Genomic DNA, 22,698 nt, shown 5'->3' on the forward strand with positions numbered 1-22,698 from the left:
AACTGTCTGTTTAATATACACATCTCAATTACAATGCACGTATATTGATATATATAAATAAATAAATACCCAGGGAACAGAAGCTCTGTGAACTTACCTCTCAAGAGTAAATCACTGCAATGAAGATTCTGCTGAAAATTCACTGCAACAGACATTATGACATCACTTTCCTTTATGATGTCACCTTCATGTCATTGGGTGGTTTAGGTAACTGAGCTGCTCAGAGGGAGCAGGACTGAGTGTGCCGGTGAGTGGTGTCATTCACTGAGCTGCTCAGAGCAGGATTGAGTGTGTCGCTGAGTGGGTTCATTCACTGAGCTGCTCAGAACAAGGTTGGGTGTGTCGTTGAGTGGGTTCATTCACTGAGCTGCTCAGAGCAGGATTGAGTGTATCGTTGAGTGGGTTCATTCACTGAGCTGCTCAGAGCAGGATTGAGTGTGTCGTTGAGTGGGTTCATTCACTGAGCTGCTCAGAGCAGGATTGAGTGTGCCGTTGAGTGGGTTCATTCACTGAGCTGCTCAGAGCAGGATTGAGTGTGCCGTTGAGTGGGTTCATTCACTGAGCTGCTCAGAGCAGGATTGAGCGTGTCGTTGAGTGGGTTCATTCACTGAGCTGCTCAGAGCAGGATTGAGTGTGTCGTTGAGTGGGTTCATTCACTGAACTGATAAGAGCAGGACTGTGTGTGTGTGTGTGTGTGTGTGTGTGTGTGTGTAATCTCCATGCATGCAATGGTAATGACTAGAGTTAAATCACCTCCTCACCCAGTTCATTCCTCTGTGTGCGTGTGCGTGTGTGTGTAATCTCCATGCATGCAATGGTAATGACTAGAGTTAAATCACCTCCTCACCCAGTTCATTCCTCTGTGTGCGTGTGTGCGTGTGTGCATGTGCGTGTGCGTGTGTGCGTGTGTGTGTGTGTGTGTGTGTGTGTGTGTGTGTGTGTGTGTGTGTGTGTGTGTGTGTGTGTGCGTGTGAGTGATCTCCATGCATGCAATGGTAATGACTAGAGTTAAATCACCTCCTCACCCAGTTCATTCCTCTGTGTTCGTGTGTGCGTGCGTGTGTGCGTGTGTGTGTGCGTGCGTGCATGCGTGCGTGCATGCGTGTGTGCGTGCGTGCGTGCGTGTGTGAGTGTGTGTGTGCCTGGTCGCAGAGGGGGCACCCAGGCGATGGCTTGTTATATCGCCGTGGATGTCTGGCCAATAGACGACACTCCTCCTCCCTGGCCTTCAGCTCTTCATCCTCCTTCCATCCCACTTTATTTATTTATTTTGTTGTAATCCAAAAACACTTCTTTTTTTCTTTCCCATACACAAAAAAACAGCAGTCCTTTTTTTCCCCCCAAAAAAACCTGTGGTTGACACCAGGTGTAACAAAGATAGTGGTATTGGCTGGGTGACGTCAGACCGACAAATAAACAACAGAGAGGTGGAGTTTGGTGAAGGTGAGTGATTGTTCTCGCTCAGCATTTAATAAATGAACAGACAGAAAATAAAAGGTTGAAAGACAAACAAAACACAGGACATGACCCTTTAGCCAAAACAAGAGACAAACAAAACCGACTGCAGACACAAACATGGTGAGCTGAAACTTTTATATCTATTACTATTACCTCTGTCTCCAATCCCGTTCTCCACTCACCGAACACACAGCCCCGAGTGAGTGAAAACATGCTGCTTTTATGCAGCTGTACCGAGACTCGATTGCTAATTAATCATTCAATTGGAGTCTCGGTACAACTGCACGTGAATTAATAAAGTCCAATTCCCCGTGCTCACATATTATTACATTTTACTTGCACGTGAAGTGCTGTGCAATCCTCGTGCCTAAATACAAATATACATTTTAAACACTCATGTTACACAGACCAGTTTATATCCTGTGTACCAATGACTATACACCAACATTAACACACAACATGCAACATACAACATAGAAATACACACAGGGTTGTGGCAACATTGCCACAAGGCCCTACACCATATTGACAGTGCTTTGGCAGGTGTTTATATTGTTTTGTACAAAGTAAAAACTTTTCAGTAAACAGATTCAATTAAAATTCAAAATAAATGACTCATACAATGAAGTGTCAGTCATTTGTGTTTAATGTGATTTGTCCTGATTTGTTTACAGCTAATATACAGTTTCATAGTTTCATTTATTGTAGATTTATTATATCATCTATTCACTATTTATAACACATTAGTAAATCCTGTTATGTATTACTGGTTCTATAATGCATTATAAAACATTGTAACTCATCATTTAAGCATCTATAACATGTTAATAAACAATTTAAAAATAACACCATCATATAAAGGGTTACCATAAACTTCAGCATCAAGTTCAAACACTATTCAGCTAACAGGATTCTACTGTATACAGGAATCTGCTAGAAACTATATTGACATGCCTTTGACATGGCAAGTATTGTGAGCTGCTATTTACCAAACCTGACATTGATAGGGATTGCAGCTAACAAAATAATCCCATGAATTTCAGTCGCTGTGCACTTCCATTCATTATATAGGTTTCAAATGTGCAGTGTTGAAAGAAACACCTGCTACAGTAAACATGCACTCTGAGAACAAGCCATAGAAACTGAGAACTTTCTTTAGCCTAAAGTAGCACTAGATCTCATGCTTTTCAAACCTGCACATCTGAGACCTATGTAGCCAATGGAAGAGAAATATAGGCACACATTGTGGAATTATTTAGTGAGCTACAATCACCTTAAGAGATACTTATCAGCACTTGCTGTGGAAATTTTAGCACTGTGCAGAGATGCCAACTAAGTCTGCCACTTGATGCTGTTTATGTGTTTGTAATCAATAAATACTCAGGACATATTGAACATATTATAATGAAACAGCTGAACAGTTGTGAGTGTTTAGAATTACAAAAACACTCACCTGACAGATTAAACAATAAAATTCCCTTCATTCGGGTAGTTTAATAGAAAGGTTTTCTTAAAGCACAAAATAGTCTAGTTCAGCTGGCAGATTGTTAAAGTGGAATTGTAATAAGGAAGCCAAAACCCAGGATAGAGCGGCTCAGTGAATGCGGTTTGGAATCTATTGGAATCAGTAGGGTCATTTTGTCAGAGAAACCATAAAATGACAGAGTGCCAGCATTAAAGTCCAGATACACTCCTATTCTGGGAGAGTGGGGGGCAGTTATTGCAGTTTGATTGCTATTGTGCCAGGCAGTGTATCTGGATCCAGAGCAGTCCAAGCTCCAGGACCTGTCATTGAATCCAAAGATACAGGAATGATGAGGCCCTTTCTTGAGGATTCCTTTATATGTGACTCCTATAGAAACCTCTTTCCCACTGCACTCAATCTCCCATTAACAGCGATTCCCAGACAAACCACTTCGGCCCGTCAGTCAAATCTCTCTCGGTGATCAGGATATGACCGGGTCGCTCTCCTCACTGCCACTTTTCTGTTCCCTTCAGACAGATAAAGCACTGTATGCGCTGTGTTGGAGTCCAGTGTGAGCTGACAGGAATCTGATTGAAGAGAAGAGGATGGGTAGAGGAGAGAAGGTTAGAAAAGTCAAATCACTGAGAAAATCTCCACTGAATGGTACAGAACCAACACAAAGACAGACTGATCAATACATATTACAGCAGGGTCTTTTTATAAAGGCTGTTTCTGACATAAGGCTACAACTTGGAAACGGAAGAGGCGTTCAGGTCCAAAAGTACAGAAGGGAGTAATAGGATTATTTGTATTATTTTAAGTGCATTTGTGTTAATTGTTTTTACAAATGGCAATCAATGCATAAAGTAATGATGCTAATCATTGTAAAATATTATACTCTCGCCTCCAGCAAGTATTGGGACAGGTGAATACATGCATATCCACTGGGGTGGGGTATTTGTTGTCATTTTACCAACTCAGACCTTTCTCTCCCTAAATATCTTGGTATCCCTGTTAACTCTTCTCACAATGGAGTGACACATCTTTCAATCAAATGTTTCAGTGAAAACAGACTTACATTTTAAAAACTCAGCTCTGTTCCCTGGCTCTGGATCTTGCAGACTGTAAACTGCAACTTCATTCACTGGGTAGAAAAAATGAGAGAAAGATAGAATTGAAACATGTGGATTAATACAGAACTGTGGCAAAGTGGTTTGTAGTGCTCCGGTGTATAGGTGAGTTGAGGTGCTCCAACAAAGGACAAACACAAAGTCTACTGGTCAGGTTTCTTTTAATGCCCTTTTTAAACCGGGTTTCAAATAATAAAGTTGGCTCTACCCAGCAATGGGTATTGCCAGTGAAAACTGGACCCAAAATAATAAAGCTGGTTCTACCCAGCAATGGGTATTACCAGCTACAAAACAAAGGGGTTGCAGTCCTGAAATAATAAACACAAAAACACGTCTCCAAACTGGGTGCTCTGGTGCAGGTGCGGTGCTCTGAGAGCTGGTGCTCGTGCGCGTTCAGGTCCCGGCTTCTCGCTGCAGCTCCATCTTCGTATCAGCCGTCTGGCAAAACAAACACAACACTCCTCAATGAACCCACACTTCATTCAAGATTCCGTCCTTGTCTCCTCCCATTAACCACAACAAAGGAGCCGATTACGGCGTCACGTCCCCCTAAAGTACCCTAAGCTCCGCCCCCTCCGATAGCTAGTTCAATCACGTCTCCTCCAATTCATGACTGAAACTTCGCTCACCGTACTAGGGCGATGACTCCAGGTACCGTAACGCCGCCCTCTTCCTGAATGGCCGGCTCCCGACTGTCCCTGGGATGAACTGCCCAACCATTCAGTAGGAAGCCCGCAGCTCCTGTTGTACAGTGCCCTCACTGGTCGAGAGGGAGATTTTTGATTCGGATTCATTCGCTCTCCGTCACAAGAACACACACAAGACTAAAAAACAACCTGAAAAGAAAGCCAGCTTCCTCTTCTACCCCCAGGAACTCGAAAGCGGATATCAGGGCGATACTGGCCACTGGAGAACAAAGGCCAGCCCTGCAGGTGTCTGCAAAGCAATGAGGAAAAACAGTCCTTGCTGGTTTTGCCTCCCTGTGACAGATGGCTTTGTGGTGATGTCAGATGCGGAAGCACAGAATCTCGCCTTTTGTTAAATGTGCTCAGTGTTTTAGATCCTACTATGCCATCTGGTAGGCTATTTCATTCATAACTCTGGTTAAATAAAGGCTTTCTACTAATGACTGGGACTGAAGCCTCAGCTGATTCGACCCCACATGAACCAATTGAAGGAGACAGTGTAACGAAGCAAAGCTTCATGTGGTTCGTTTGAACCACTAGGTCATGTGACCCATGAATGGTGTTTAGCAGTAGCCAACAGGAAGGAAACAATGTTTTCTTTACCCAGTATGTACCTTTTGTCAGCAGTGCTCACAATGTGGTGTTTCAGTCAAGCTGAAAGGAACATTATTATATTTTTTTTAATTCAAGATGCTGCTTTTTGATTTATTTCATAAACATTTCCATATTTTTTCAGATTAACAATAAACAAAAAAGCATTAAATATGTACAAACAGAGCTCTTTACGAACATTATTGGAAAAAAAATCCTCTGATCTATTATAAGTGTATAAAGAGATACAGAGTACACAATTTCTTTAAAGATAGAAATGGCAGGGATTCAAACCTGCTATTTTCCACCAATCTACTTTATAGCTAGAGCTATACTACATGCACCACTGAAGAATCTGCTAAACATCAATCAAAATATCTTACTTATCACACCATCTTACACACTACGCTTTGCCCAATTACAGAGATGGTCCAAATCCCTTTGAATTAGAGTCCACTACTCTCCCAAGCTTGGTATCATCTGCAAATGTTACAATCTTGTAATGTGTATCTTAGTTAAAGTCTTTTATATAAATGAGGGAAAGTCAGGGTCCAAGTACAGACCCTTGATGTACCTCACTAAGTAGATCTACCAATCTGATTTTACACCTCTCAGCAATTATTCTGCTTTTTGCTTTTTAACCAGTTCTGTATTCAAGCACATGCCCTCCCCTGTATTCATTTGAATGCACTTCTTAGTCTTTCATGTGAGACTTTGTCAAGGCTTTTTGTGCAGGGTGCACCCTATAGCCTGGAGGTCGCTGGTTCGAGTCCAGACTATTCTATTGTCAATTGTGGACGAGAGCTCCCAGGGGGTGGCGCACAATTGGCTGAGTGTGGCCAGGGGCGTGGCTTAGGCCGGGCGGGGTGTCCTCCGCTCACCGCACACCAACGACCCCTGTAGTCAGGCTCGGGCGCCTGCGGGCTTGCCTGTAAGCTGCCCAGAGCTGTGTTGTCCTCCAACGCTGGGTGATTTTAAATAAAAGATCACAAATGAAAGTTGAAGGGCCTGCATTGCACATGTAAAGTTACCCATCATTTTGCCATGTTCTCTTGGTCTGAAACATGAGTTTATTTTTGCCGCACAGAAAATCTCACGCATAATATACTTGCGTATCTGTAGAGGGCCTTTTCCAAGCTGCTGCTCCAATTAAAGCACCGATTAGAACATACAAATACTAAACATTTTGGAAAGAAGAATTAGATTCTTAGTCATGGCTCCTCTAATGAAAGTCTTACAGGTGGTGCAGAGAGACAGACAGAGAGACAGGGGACTAATTCACTAGCCACTCATTCCTGCCTTTTGTGTTCAGAGTTTTGACTGTTTGAATTATTTCATAAACACGTGGTGTATGTGTGACCTAACAACACAAAGCTCAACTGAAGTGGAAATTTTCCAGGTTTTGTTTAGGTTTCTCTCGGGGACTACAATACAGGACAATTTGTTATTCAATCTTTATGCCAGCAATTTCTTCCCCGTTCTCTGTGGTTGAAAGAAAAAAAAAGAGAGAGAAAATGGTTTTGTTCTAATTTATATTTGTGTGTGATTGAAACTTAACAAATGCTTACTTTTTTCTTTAAAAAATGCCATTCCTATCATACTGTAACTGTATACTGCTAGTCCCCAACCCAGCACACATGAGCGTTATGCACAACAGGACTAACTTTATGCTACAATATTGTACAAAAATGGAAAGGTAGTTGTCAGTACCACACAGAAGGTTATGTACTCGAATATAATGTACAGCTATAGCCAAAAGTTTAGCATCACCTAGAATGCAATCAAATAAACTACAATTTCCTATGACATGGCGGGGAAATGTGGCACTGCCGACCTACAGCTGGGAAGAGAGCTTCACTCCCCCCAAGGGGAAACAGACTTGGAAAACAGAAAGAAAAGGTACCCCCCGGCATTCAGGGAATGACTCTTGTAACGCCTGGTTACTACAGCTAAATCACACTTCAGGAACAATCTAACGTAGGGGAATTAATTCCCATTATTGTCTGAACTGACATGCACAGAAGAGTCGAATGCCCACTTTACAGTGCAGTTACTTGGCTTCGCTTTACTTCTTCATTTTTCTGTAATTAAAGATGAAAATAAAGATAAATGACTTCAAAAGCACCATCAAAAAGTCAAGTAGGTTAGTTAATTATGTCCCTCTTCTGCTGGCTATATCCTCTATAATATTGTTGCTGTATCAATTGCTGTATAAATAGTCTCTTGCTAGCTATTTCCTATAAGTAGTAACAATCGTTTCTTATGCAAAGCATGTAGTCTTGATTTTCCTTCCTAGTCGACACCTATTGCCAGTGAGCTTATACACCTATACCCCCTGTGAGCTTTCTCTAGTAAAACCACTTGCAGCGTTAACATTCTGCTGGCCCAGAGCACGAGATCCTGGGCGAAAAACAGTGTAATCATTCCAAACTCTATCAACGTTACCAATTCCTGAAGCAAGACTATGACCTGCTGACAATACCAGGGGAAACATATGCTAAGCCGGTACCTACTGAACAAAGTTTCAAGATTTGTAATTTTTATCAAACAAATCTATATGAAATGTATATAAAAGTTAACATGTCAAAATTAAATTTAGGTGTATGTCTTAAATAATCCCACTTTATATAAAAAAAATGTGTGTGTGTGTATATATATATATATATATATATATATATATATATATATATAAATGTAATGTACAAAATTGAAGGTATATGAAAGAAAAGGTTTTTAAAAAATGTACACAAAAATTTAAGGACGTTTCAGCCAAACGCACTTGCATTAACACCACTCCATTTCCAGTAGCCCATCACTTCAACAGTGATGATCACACTGCTGAAGACATCACAGTCTGTGCGATCAATCAGTGCTGTGGAACAAATGTTGCTTGGAAACAAGAGGAACAAGAGTTTATCTTCAAACTGGGAACTTTGGAACCTCTGGGAATTAACATTCTATTCTAATAATCATGACACCATCCACAGAATTATTGAATAATTACAATTCTTGAACAACAACAATTTTACTGCACTGTGTTTACTTTTCTTTTTAAACAGCTGAAGAAGGACTTTTGCCTGTAATGTCCTGAAAATAAAATATTTTTTAATCTTTTAAACTTTTTGTGTACATTTAAAAACTTTTCTTTCATATATATATATATATATATATATATATATATATAGAGAGAGAGAGAGAGAGAGAGAGAGAGAGAGAGAGATTGTATAAATAAACATTGAGACTCACTATTGTCACTCATTGTCGTTGCTGTAGCTGTTCTCTTGTTAGCTCTCCAGGTCTGTATGAAGCAGAGTAAGGGCAGCTGTAATATTTATAGGCTGACCCATCTAATTACAGAAAAATGCAAGAGGTAAAGAGAAGCCAAGTCATTATTACTGTGCACGAATGTAGTTGCGTTATTGCTGTGCCCTTTCAAAGAAATTGTGTATTCTGTATCTCTTTATACACTTATAATAGATCAGAGGATTTTTTTTTTCCAATAATGTTCGTAAAGAGCTCTGTTTGTACATATTTAATGCTTTTTTGTTCATTGTTAATCTGAAAAAATATGGAAATGTTTATGGAATATAAATCAAAAAACAGCATCTTGAATTAAAAAAAAAAGAATGTTCCTTTCAACTTGACTGAAACACCACACTGTGAGCACTGTACGTACTGGGTAAAGAAAACATTGTTTCCTTCCTGTTGGCTACTGCTAAACACCATTCATGGGTCACATGACCTAGTGGTTCAAATGAACCACATGAAGCTTTGCTTCATAACACTGTCTCCTTCAATTGGTTCATGTGGGGTCGAATCAGCTGAGGCTTCAGTCCCGGTCACTAGTAGAAAGCCCTTTTTTAACCAGAGTGTTATGCATGGAATAGCCTACCAGGTGGCATAGTAGGATCTAAAACACTGAGCACATTTAACAAAAGGCGAGATTCTGGGCTTTTAAGTGAGTTTTCCCAGTAGGGTGTGCTCACAAGGGATGAGCCTGTGTGTGTTCTGCTTCTTCCGGGTCTGACATCACCACAAAGCCATCTGTCACAGGGAGGCAAAACCGGCAAGGACTATTTTTCCTCATTGCTTTGCAGACACCTGCAGGGCTGGCCTTTGTTCTCCAGTGGCCAGTATCGCCCTGATATCCGCTTTCGAGTTCCTGGGTGTAGAAGAGGAAGCTGGCTTTCTTTTCAGATTGCTTTTTAGTCTTGTGTGTGTTGTGTATTAATTCACATGTTTTAATTCTAATTTTCTCTCTTTTTTCTACCCAGTGAATGAAGTTGCTGTATTAATAGAGGGGATCGTATCTTACAGGATCAGATATGACAGGGTCTGTATTAATAAAGGAGATTGTATTGTATTTTTTTTTAATTACTATAACATTATTTATACAAAGCCACCAACAACTTACATTTTCAATAGGGCAATCATAAGAACAATTCATAAAAAGAGGGGAGAGTGAGACTGTGATGTAGAGGAACGAACACAAGACTCCAGTGCAGTGGCAGGCGTGTTCACAGTGACTGGCTGCTGCACCGATACGGAAGGAATACATATTCATTGTAATCGTGAACATCTTGAAGTACGGATTTTTACAGCCTGAAATGCTGTGAATAAGCCTTGTTTCTTTTCAGATTGCTGTTTGGAGTCTTGTGTGTGTTCTGTATTAATCCACATGTTTCAATTGTATCTTTCTCTCATTTTTTCTACCCAGTGAATGAAGTTGCAGTTTACAGTCTGCAAGCTCCAGAGCCAGGGAACAGAGCTGAGTTTTTAAAATGTAAGTCTGTTTTCACTGAAACATTTGATTGAAAGATGTGTCACTCCATTGTGAGAAGAGTTAACACTATTCAGGGATACCAAGATATTTAGGGAGAGAAAGGTCTGAGTTGGTAAAATGACAACAAATACCCCACCCCAGTGGATATGCATGTATTCACCTGTCCCAATACTTGCTGGAGGGGAGAGTATAATATTTTACAATGATTAGCATCATTACTTTATGCATTGATTGCCATCTGTAAAAACAATTCACACAAATGCACCTAAAATAATACAAATAATCCTATTACTCCCTTCTGTACTTTTGGACCTGAACGCCTCTTCCATTTCCAAGTTGTAGCCTTATGTCAGAAACAGCCTTTATAAAAAGAACCTGCTGTAATATTCTATAGGAGTCACATATAAAGGAATCCTCAGGAAAGGGCCTCATCATTCCTGTATCCTTGGATTCAATGACAGGTCCTGTAGTTTGGACTGCTCTGGATCCAGATACACTGCCTGGCACAATAGCAATCAAACTGCAATAACTGCCCCCCACTCTCCCAGAATAGGAGTGTATCTGGACTTTAATGCTGGCACTCTGTCATTTTATGGTTTCTCTGACACAATGACCCTCCTGCACAGATTCCAAACCGCATTCACTGAGCCGCTCTATCCTGGGTTTTGGCTTCCTTATTACAATTCCACTTTAACAATCTGCCAGCTGAACTAGACTATTTTGTGCTTTAAGAAAACCTTTCTATTAAACTACCCGAATGAAGGGAATTTTATCGTTTAATCTGTCAGGTGAGTGTTTTTGTAATTGTAAATACCCACAACTGGACAGCTGTTTCAGCATAAAATGTTCAATATGTCCTGAGTATTTATTGATTACAAACACATACACAGCACCAATTGGCAGACTTAGTTGGCATCTCTGCACAGTGCTAAAACTCCCACAGCAAGTGCTGATAAGTATCTCTTAAGGTGATTGTAGCTCACTAAATAATTCCACAATATGTGCCTATATGCGCCAATGATAGCAGGGTAATGCTATTGCGAAGCTGCTCAAAGAACACTACAGGTACAGTCCTGAATCCTTCCAGAAGCTGAGGAGGTGAAGTATAGAAGAACTGAAATGTCCGCTCTGGATAGACAAATACCAAAAAAAATTGTTTTTCCAGCACTGAGGAATCCCCCTGCATTGCTGTTCAGCTCAGTAACGATCCTGATAGCTCTAATGTTACCAGTCGTACACACCATGATAATAAGGACCTGTGTATCCTAACCATTTCAAATATAATATATAACACATGATGTGTGAGAGGAGGGGGCTGCGTGGATGTGTTGGATTTCAATCAGACTTTTATACTAAATCTTTGCCATGTATATTGGATTTATTTCAAAATGAACAGAAATACATACAATCAAAGAAAATATATCATCATCTTATTGAATTCAAATAAGACATGACATTTTATAGAATTTCACTCAACACAAGTGATGCTGCTTAACGTTAAATAATCTGAGACATTGGTAATAATTAAGAGCCGCACTCAGAACTGCAAACTGGTTTCTTCTCCTTTTTAAAACATTCTGACGTCCGTCAGCGAGGCTTTCATCAGAGAGCAATGCCTGCAGACAAACCCATTCTCATAAGACTTGCCATACTCAAAGCTTTATAACTCATTGGGAACTCCTTTCAATTTCTGCCGAGAAATGGCGCCTGACGAGAGTTAGCTTCAGAAACAAAACGAGGGTTTGCCGTGCGAGACCATCACGCAGCTGTGGGACACTTGGGCACTCTGTCCTGGCGCGCACGTTGATTGCAAACCTCCAAGAGGCACCAATGAGAACAAAGATACACAGAGACAATGACGTACAGAGCCCTCGCCGCCAATCACCGCACAGCGCGGATTATATGTATATATTCAGGACTTGTGTTTTTCGTGTTTTATTAATTACATATTTTGGTGCTTATTTTGAGCTATTTTCGAGTTTCATGTAAAGCTTTTTTTTCGCGGGTTTCGCTTTTTATATACGGTATGAATGTATTGTTTTCGGTTGCTTTCCAAATTGCTTGGGCGGTTTTGTCTCTAACAATAGCAGTAACTGGACAGTACTTGCACACCGAAATTGTACCTTCTTTCCTTCGCTGGCTTCCATAACGAAATCCTTCTGGTCATGGGCACGTCCTTCAGGGGGTTTGTGTGTCTAGTCATTTTTTTACATTTCGTCACAATTTGCAATTCAGTTTTAAATCCTCCTGTGACAGGCTGGCGAGTGGATAGAGGCCCAGAGACAGACTGCAGTTCAAAAAAATAACTATTTTATTATAAATAAACACAAAAATGAAAGGGCACAAGGGCCAAAACAAAGCAATTTAAACACAAAGAAAGACAAAAAGCAAAACTTACAAAAAATAACAATTTCCAGGCTGGGCAATGCCTTCACTGGATTCAAACTTTCCAAACACCCAAAAAAAACCCAACCTGCTTCCTCAGCTCCCTCTCCCCCCGAATGAGAGGCAGAGGCCTCCTTTTATATCAGGTGGCTGGGCGCTGATTGATCGTTAATCAACCTACTCAACTAATCAACCCCAGCCACCTGAACATAATAAACCCAGGCAGGTAGGGGAAGTTAACCCCATCCCTGCCAATTTCTAAAGAGCAGAGCTTTGCTCTGCCACACCTCCGTATCATAACTGTAATACAGTTTCAAATCCCACAGGCATGCCTCCATTCCGGTCATAAAGGGGCGTTGCGCAGCTGCACTGGGAAAAGTAGTTTGTGTTTGTTTTTTATGGGTTAGTTTTTGTTTTTTAAGTGGGAAAGTGGTGATGAAGTCTTAGCGTGAATTGAGTAACTGTTTCCAGTGTTTTATTGGTTCAAACCGAAAATCAGAAACGCTAATTGTATTATTACAGTCATTTATATTGTATGTATTATTGTGTATGTGTATAAATGTGTGTATTATGAAAGCATATATTAAAAATAACATTAAACTCTAAACCTGTATGCTTGGGGCACGCAGACAGTTGATAGGTCTGGAAAGGGTCACATGACCATCAATAGTTTGGGAGCTCCTGCTCTGGAGTATATTGATAGGGCTGCTTGAATCCCTACACCTTTTCTACACTCCACAATATTGAAGAACAAATCTGAATCAAACTACAGCCTGATTTCAATAAGTCTGCCAGCTAATGCAAGTGAAGAGGATCTGGTGGCAGCTGTGTGTCTTTTGAGAAGTGAAACCCCAAAGCTGAAGCATCAGTCCATTCCAGATATATCTGCAGGTGTGATGAAGGAGCAAAGAGCTTCACAGCTTATCATTTCAAAGCCTTTCATCACTCATGAAGAACACATGACATGTCCCTGCAGATATACAAAGAGTCCTCGATTTCTCTCCAGTAGAAAGATCTCTTCTAACTCACTCCAGGATTTCTCATGCAAACCCATCACGTGTCCTGTATATAGGACTGGGTTCTTGGAAGGAGGTGTGATTATTTGTGTAGCCTGTGTCCCGCCCTCTGATACGCCGACGATAACATCTGATCATGAAAGTCAAAGAAGAAAGTGAGAGACTGTGCATGAACATCAAGAAGACAAAGATCATGACAACAGCAAAAAATGTAAACGTTAATATCATGATCAACAATAAAGAAATTGAAGTGGTAGAAGATTTCATCTTTCTTGGTTCCAAAATTGATCGCAATGGCGACTGCAACCCTGACATCAAGAGACGGCTGGCACTTGGAAGAAATGCCATGGTCAGTATGAACAACATTTGGAAGAGCAAAGACATCAGCCTGGCAACCAAATGCAGATTGGTCAGTGCGATAGTTTTCCCAATAGTAACATATGGCTGCGAAACCTGGACGCTGAAAAAGGCAGACAGGCGAAAGATCGATGCATTTGAACTGTAGTGCTGGAGACGTCTGCTACGCATTCCGTGGACAACCAGAATAACGAACCAAGCAGTTCTGGAACAGATCAAACCGAAAATCTCACTGGAGGCCAAGATAACAAAGCACAAGCTCTCCTACTTTGGTCACATCATGCGAGGCAAGTCGCTTGAGAAGGGCGTCATGCTTGCAATGATCGGTGGCAAAAGAGGAAGAGGCTGCCCAAGAACTCGCTGGCTAGATACCATCAAGAAAGATACTGGACTGAACATAGCAGAATTGAAAGAAGCCGTGAGGGATCAGAAGACATGGAGAACATTGATCCATAGAGTGGTCGAGAGTCGTACTCGACTGAGCAGCTTCTAAGAGAGATATCTTCAACCAAAATCTAATATTAGATAAAAGAGACCCTGAGTGAACAAATATCACAACGTTTTGATACTTATTTCATTTATTTATAAAGTTATGCAAGTGGAGAGAAAGTGGAGGAATTCTGTCCCACTCCATGCAGAACTGCTTCAACTCAGTGACATTTGTGGGTTTTCGAGCATAAACTGCTCGTTTCAGGTCCTACCACAACATCTCAATGGGGTTTAGGTCTGGACTTTGACTAGGTCATTCCAACTGTACATTTCTGGTTCTTCAACCATTCTGATGTAGACTTCCTTATTTGTTTCGGATCATTGTCCTTCTGCATGACCCAGCTGCACTTCAGCTCACAGACGGATGGCCTGACATTCTCCTGTAGAATTCTCTGATACAGAGCTGAATTCATGGTTCCTTCAATGATGGCAAGTCGGCCAGGTCGTGATGCAGCAAAGCATCCCCAAATCATGACACTACCACCACCATGCTTGACCGTTAGTAGGAGGTTCTTACTGTGGAATGCAGTGCTTAGTTTTCGCCAGACATAACGGGCCCATGTTGGCCAATAAGTTCCACTTTGACTCATCTGTCCATAGAACATTGTTCCAGAACTCTTGAGGATCGTCCAAGTGCTTTTTGGCAAACTTGAGACAAGCATTCATGTTCTTCTTAGAGAGCAGTGGTTTCTGCCTTGCTACTCTGCCATAAATCCCATTTTTGCCCAGTGTCTTTCCGATGGTGGAGTCATGAGCACTAACCTTAGCCGAGGCAACAGAGGCCTGTAGATCCCTGGATGTTGTTCTAGGGTTCTTTGTGACTTCCTGGATGATTTTACACTTTGCTCTTGGAGAGATTTTGGCAGGGTGGTCACTCAAGGGAAGATTCTCTACTGTCCAAAACTTTCTCCATTTGGACAGTATGGCTCTGATTGTAGTTTAGTGGAGCCCCAGAGCATTAGAAATGGCTTTGTCACCCTTTCCAGACTGATCGGCATCAACAACGTTTTTTCCGGAGGTCTTCAGGAATTTCTTTTGATCGTGGCATGATGTGCCTCTAGAACCTGTGTGCTGACAACTTCACTCTGATGGTAAGGGCCAAACTTAGACAGACTTATATTGTGCAGGGCTGGCCCAAATCAGGCCTAATTGTTAACCAAAGTATTTAAACAGCTTACCCTAATTATCCCTTTAATTGGGTTGAGTTAACTTTTTCACACCCGAAGATTGCATGTTTGATTACCTTGCACACCAAATAAATGAAAGAAGCACCAAACCTTGGTGTCATATTTTTTGTCAGACTCCCTCTATATATTACTACAACCCACAAAAAGATCTGACCAAATTCAATGTGAAAAATGTGCAAAAATGCAGAAAATCAGACAGGGGGCAAATACTTTTTCATGGCACTGTAAATGAATTGAAAAGGATGAAAGAAATCTAAAGGGTTGATTTCTTAAGAGAAATGTTTTTGATTGTAAAAAGTCTCTCTTTTCATTGTAATATCATAAAAAGATATCACTAGAAAAAAATCTTGTTCAACCTGTTACTACATTAAAGCAGTGAAGCAGCACGGTAGATCTGCACGCTGGGTAGAAGGGCATCACTGGTATGCAGAGCAGAGAAAGAGCAGCAAAACAGGACAAGCTTGCATTGTAGATATTTGAAATGAATAATTATTCATTGTATTGAAGAGACTGGCCGCTCCCCCTGCCCGGAGCCGTCATTTTGATGCAGTTATCTGTTTAGAAGCTCAGCACCATGGCAACAGACAAGTGCTGTTCATGTTCAGCACTGACATCAAGGTGACATCATAAAGGAAAGTGATATATACACTGAGGATATAAAACATTAGGAACACCTGCTCTTTCCATGAATAGACTGACAAGGTGAATCCAGGTGAAAGCTATGATCCCTTATTGATGTAACCTGTTAAATCCACTTCAATCACTGTAGATGAAGGGGAGACAGGTTAAAGAAGGCTTTTTAAGCATTGACACAATTGAGACATGGATTGTGTATGTGTGCCATGCAGAGGGTAAATGGGCAAGACAAAAGATTTAAGTGCCTTTGAACGGGGTATGGTAGTAGGTGCCAGGTGCGCCAGTTTGAGTGTGTCAAGAACTGCAACGCTGCTGGGTTTTTCACGCTCAACAGTTTCCCATGTGTATCAAGGATGGTCCACCACCCAAAGGACATCCAGCCAATGGCAGGCAAGTGGTCGAAAATGGCTAATTGATGAAAAAGGCCAAAGGAGGCTGACACGAATTGTGCAGTGCAACAGTTGGACTACCGTTAGTCAACTGACAGTCCAGTACAAACACTTGTGCCGAAAGGCCCATAAAAGAATGCACAACTCGTCGCACCTTGACACAAATGGGGTATGTCAGCCGACAACCTAACAGAGTTCCACTTCTTTCACCAAAACACAAGAAACTGCGATTGCAGTGGACTAAGGAACGAAAACACTGGACACTGGAGGATTGGAAAAACATTGCCTGGTCTGATGAATCTTGGTTCCTGATGTTTCATGCTGATGGGAGTCCATGCCCCAATGAATTGAGGCTGTTCTGAGGTCAAAAGGGGATGCAACTCAATGTTCCTAATGTTTTGTAACTAATAATATGGTAAGTCACTTTTAATTGTAATTCAATGTGGTTTGTATGTTTTTAGTTATCATATTTGAGGATTACTATCCCTACTCTATCGAGTTGCACCCCTCTTTGCATTGTATTCTGTTGTATTCTATTGTATTCATTATTATTCATTAAAGGGGGGGGGGGGGGGGGAGCATTGGAGTCAACATGGGCCAGCATCCCTGTGGAACACTTTTGACACCTTGTAGAGTCCATGCCCCGATGAATAAACTGTGTTTATTTACAGATTACCGGATAGTAAAACATTCCTACTGCAGTTACTGAACATGATACCAATCACAAGGACTATGATTTCTAGTGTTGTGTCTGTATGGCCAGTCTTTAGGGAGAATGTCTCATGTGCTTAGTGATGTCATTGATGATGTCATGTGTGATGTCAGATGTGATGGGAAACACATTGAAGGGTGCAGAGTGAAGGTTGCGTGGCTATCTTGCAATTTCCAAACCTTTTGGACTTTTGCAACCAAACCTTAACGTTACTTTAACACAGTTTTTACCATTGAATTTATTTCTAAAACAATTAGGTTTTGTCTTTTTCTATTACATTTTTTCAATTGTATATGTATTAATCACTGTTTCTTTCTAATCTCATACACATGGATTGTCTTTATTCTGTATTAGAACAGAACATGGGCATTCCATAATACAGAGCTGCTGCGCTGTGGATATTGTCAAATCAGGAATTGTACAGAGGAATAGCAGATAGGTTCAATGCCAGTAAACCTGTAATCTGTTCCCATGTGCATGAGGTGTGTTTGATCATTACAATGCACCTCTCCCAGAAGAGTCATGCCATTCATGAAGCTGAACAGTGTTTCCAGAGGGCCGGTTTCCTTGTAACACTCTGTGTAGTCGATGGGTGTAATATACCCACAGTGAAAGCACAACATGTTCCAAACCCTGACATGTACTACAACAGGAAGCACTTTCATTCTATCAACCTCACCACTGTGTATGACAGTAGTGCACGCTTCACCCGTGTCAATGTTGGCATCCTGGAAGCTGGCATGACGCACGTGTTCACAGAATGGCAAAAGTGTACAACATTCTCCAAGACAATCCACAGTCCCTTCTTCCTGGTAAGCTGCACATTGTTGGAGATGCTGTGTACCCTCTGTCCCAACACCTGATGAGCCCATTCCATGACAATGGCCACTTAACAAAATGACAACCGTGGCACTGTCAAAAGAAATTGTATTTGTGAATGATTTTAATTTGCTCAGTACAAGATCTTCTTTGCTTTGTGTATTTTCCTATGCTCGTCATCCTGATTTCATAGAGATCCCAATACAGTTTGACACTGGCCTCCATATGTGTTTACCTTGCTTTTCCATTTTATTGGGTGGATTTTGTTTAAAAAGGAAAACAATAAATAAAGAAACACCTTGTTGGTCAGAACCTGTTTCAAGGATTCTGTAAAGGGTTTATATTCCATTGTCCAGCCTTCTAACTTTTTTCATGCTGTGGCAGAGCAAAGCTCTGCCCTTGTTAAATTGGCAGGGATGGGGTTAATTTCCCCTACCTGCCTGGGTTTATTATGTTCAGGTGGCTGGGGTTGATTAGTTGATTAAATGATTAACTTAATTAACGATTAATCAGCGCCCAGCCACCTCACATAAAAGGAGGCCTCTGCTTCTCATTTGGGAAGAGGGAGCTGAGGAAGCAGGTTGGTGTTTTGTGGGTTTTTTGTATTTGTGAATCCAGTGAAGGCATTGCCCAGCCTGGAAACCTTAATTTTGCAAGTTTTGTTTTTGTATTGCTTTATTTGTTTTTAAATCCCTTTATTTTCCCCTTGTGCACGTTTATTTTGTGTTTATTTATAATAAAAGTATATTTGTTTGAACTGCAGTCTGTCTCTGGGCCTCTATCCACTCATCAACCTGCCACACATGCAATTTGGTTGTCATGGGTAATTACGTAAATACAGACGTATCCTATACTCAGACTAATGAAGGTGCACAAACAATGTAAACATACAGAAACGAATTTCAAATTAAATATTGATTTATATACAATATATTAAGGTCTGTTTTCCAACAGTGAGATGATGTGGTTCTGTTTCTGGGATATCTCAAGAAGTGTAGAAGAGATGTCCTTTAAACAGGCCAGCATTTCCTCTCCTCTCCTGATTCCGAAACCTTTGTTCTCCAGCATTTGTCCGTTTGGTGACAAGCCTCTCAAGTACTTTAATGCGCATCAGTGCATGTTGCTCATAACTGTGCAGAAATGACTGTGGAGGATCTGATTTCAGGCGTGGAAAAGTACAGAGCAGTTTCGAAGCAGTTTGAAAGCAGGTTGACAGTTGCAGAAGAAACTAAACTTAAAAAAAAAAAAACCTCAACATGGTCTTCAAGCCTGTAATCTGTGATACCTGCTTGATGTGGGAAATCCGAGAAAACCCAACGGAGCTAAACCAAGTGTGCGTAAAGTGCCGCGCGATCCAGGATTTGCATAAACTAGTAAGTATGCTAGAAATGGAGCTGGAGGAAGTGAGACAGCAACAGGATCTTGAGGAACTGGCACACCCACAATTCATGGAAGTCTGCATCACCCCTAACAGACTGAAAGCCACCAGGGAGATAGAAGGTCAGAACAGCTGGGTTCAGGTAGGCAGAAGCAGGGAAAAAAAGAAACTTTGTCAAACACAACCACCAGAAATCAAAACAACCAACAGATTTGAGTCACTTCAGAATTGTGATGAGCAGAACCAACAACAAGAGAATGAAAGGAACAACATCCAGGACCCCATTGACAGTGGTGACCAGACAGCAAAAAGAAGGGAGGTCATGATTGTTGGGGACTCCATATTGAGAAACACAGCAAGTTCAGTTCGCAGTTTGGACCCCCTTACTACAACAGTGTGCTGCCTTCCGGGAGCCTCGGTCAAGCACATCACTGAGAACGTGGACAGGCTCCTGGAACGAACAGGAGACGACCCGGTAGTAGTCGTCCACATCGGTACAAACAACATTGGAAGAGACAGACCAAAATCCCTGCAAAACAAATTCAGAGAGCTAGGAAGGAAATTAAAAGAGAAAACCAAAACTGTGGTATTTTCTGGTATACTACCCGCACCTTGCAAAGGACCATATGGACAGCTGGAAATAATTAATCAAAACGCATGGCTGAAGACGTGGTGCACACGGGAAGGCTTCACCTATCTTGATCATTGGACCACATTCTACAACAAGGACTATCTGTATAGACGGGATGGACTGCATTTAAATAACAAGGGAACTAGTCTACTCGGAGAAAAGATCCTCGAGCAGGTTCGGAAGCATTTAAACTAGAAAGGAAGGGGGGAGAAATCAACAAAAAAACAGAAGGGAGACCGCATCAAAACAAGAACAACAACTCAGGTAAGACAACCATTAAATGTATTTATCTAAATGCTAGAAGTATCAGAAACAAAATTCTAGAACTTGAAGCTACTGCACTAACAAGTAACTATGATGTGATAGGTGTTACAGAAACGTGGTTATCTGAGAGTGATGGGGACGAATATAATATTTGTGGGTATACACTGTATAGGAAAGACAGGCAGGACAGAAGAGGAGGAGGGGTAGCGCTATACATAAGAAACAGTCTTGAAGCCCAGGTGTTAAACCTGGACAAAGAAAATAAAACCGAATCAATATGGGTCAGAATAACAGACAAAAATTCAAAAGGCATAATAATAGGAGCATGCTATAGACCGCCAGATTCAGACGGTGAGCACAATAATCTGTTATACAATGACATTAGAAATGTGTGTAGCAAAGGAGAAGCCATACTAATGGGGGATTTCAACTTCCCCCAAATAAAATGGGAAAACCCGGTGGGTAGCGCGAAGGATGAAATAGAAATGGTGGAAATGACAAATGACTGCTTCCTAACACAATTTGTGAAGGCACCCACTAGAGGGGAGGCATGCCTTGATTTAGTCTTTTCAAATAACGAAGATAGAATAACTAAAACAGAGGTCAGAGAACCACTGGCAAACTCAGACCATAACATGGTCTCATTTGAAGTGTTTTTTAAATCCCCAAAAGTAAAGACTAAAGCTAAGGTTTACAATTTTAGAAAAGCAAACTATGAAGGCATGAAACAGAGACTAACAGAAGTAGATTGGAGTAAAATAGAGAAAACACCCACAGAAGAAGGATGGTTGTTCTTCAAAAATGTAGTACTAGAGGCGCAAAACAATTACATCCCTAAAGTAGACAAATCTAAATGTAAAACTAAATTGCCAAAATGGTTTAATAGATCAATTAAAAAAAATATTCAGCGAAAAAAGGCACTTTACAGAGCATTAAAAAAGGACCAAAAAGAAAGTACGCAGAAAGAGTACACGGAACTGCAAACGCAAGTCAAAAAGGAAGTTAGAAAGGCCAAGAGAGAAATAGAAATGAACATTGCTAAGGGAGCTAAAACCAATTCCAAAATGTTTTTCCAATATTACAACAGCAAGAGAACATTCAAAGAGGAGATTAAATGTTTAAGAGATACAAATGGCAAAATCGTAGAGGAAGAAAAAAAAATAGCAAATATGTTAAATGATTACTTTTCACAAGTTTTTACAAAGGAAGATACTGACAACATGCCCCACATGTCATCCAGTTCCTATCCAGTTTTAAATAACTTTAGCATAACTGAGGCAGAAGTGTTAAAGGGACTAGGAGCTCTTAAAATAAACAAATCCCCTGGGCCGGACGAGATCCTCCCAGTAGTACTCAAAGAAATGAAAGAAGTAATTTACAAACCGCTAACCAAGATCATGCAGCAGTCTCTTGACACAGGGGTGGTACCGACAGACTGGAAAATTGCAAACGTAATACCGATCCACAAAAAGGGAAACAAAACTGAACCAGGTAACTACAGACCAGTAAGCCTGACTTCTATTATATGCAAACTTATGGAAACTATAATAAGATCCAAAATGGAAAATTACCTATATGGTAACAGGGTCCTGGGAGACAGTCAACATGGTTTTAGGAAAGGGAGATCGTGCCTAACTAACTTGCTTGATTTTTTTGAGGATGCAACATCGATAATGGATAATTGCAAAGCATATGACATGGTTTATTTAGATTTCCAGAAAGCTTTTGACAAAGTCCCGCACAAAAGATTAATTCTCAAACTGAACGCAGTTGGGATTCAAGGAAACACATGTACATGGATTAGGGAGTGGTTAACATGTAGAAAACAGAAAGTACTGATTAGAGGAAAAACCTCAGAATGGAGTGTGGTAACCAGCGGTGTACCACAGGGATCAGTATTAGGTCCTCTGCTATTCCTAATCTACATTAATGATTTAGATTCTGGTATAGTAAGCAAACTTGTTAAATTTGCAGACGACACAAAAGTAGGAGGAGTGGCAAACACTGTTGCAGCAGCAAAGGTCATTCAAAATGATCTAGACAAGATTCAGAACTGGGCAGACACATGGCAAATGACATTTAATAGAGAAAAGTGTAAGGTACTGCATGCAGGAAATAAAAATGTACATTATAAATATCATATGGGAGATACTGAAATTGGAGAAGGAATCTATGAAAAAGACCTAGGAGTTTTTGTTGACTCAGAAATGTCTTCATCTAGGCAATGTGGGGAAGCTATAAAAAAGTCTAACAAGATGCTCGGATACATTGTGAAAAGTGTTGAATTTAAATCAAGGGAAGTAATGTTAAAACTGTACAATG

General features: G+C 40.8%; 1 long non-coding RNA gene across 1 annotated transcript; it reads right to left on the bottom strand.

The window, feature by feature from the left end:
• Nucleotides 1-2,262: 2,262 nt before the first annotated feature.
• Nucleotides 2,263-8,851, bottom strand: LOC121307903. Its single transcript, XR_005948400.1, has 3 exons — nucleotides 8,577-8,851; nucleotides 4,002-4,067; nucleotides 2,263-3,510 (listed from the first exon to the last, which is right to left on the bottom strand). It is a non-coding gene; the product is annotated as an uncharacterized LOC121307903 (long non-coding RNA).
• Between the last annotated feature and the right edge of the window lie 13,847 nt (nucleotides 8,852-22,698).

This window comes from Polyodon spathula, chromosome 60 (genome assembly GCF_017654505.1).
Source record: "Polyodon spathula isolate WHYD16114869_AA chromosome 60, ASM1765450v1, whole genome shotgun sequence".
Taxonomy (NCBI): Eukaryota; Metazoa; Chordata; class Actinopteri; order Acipenseriformes; family Polyodontidae; genus Polyodon; species Polyodon spathula.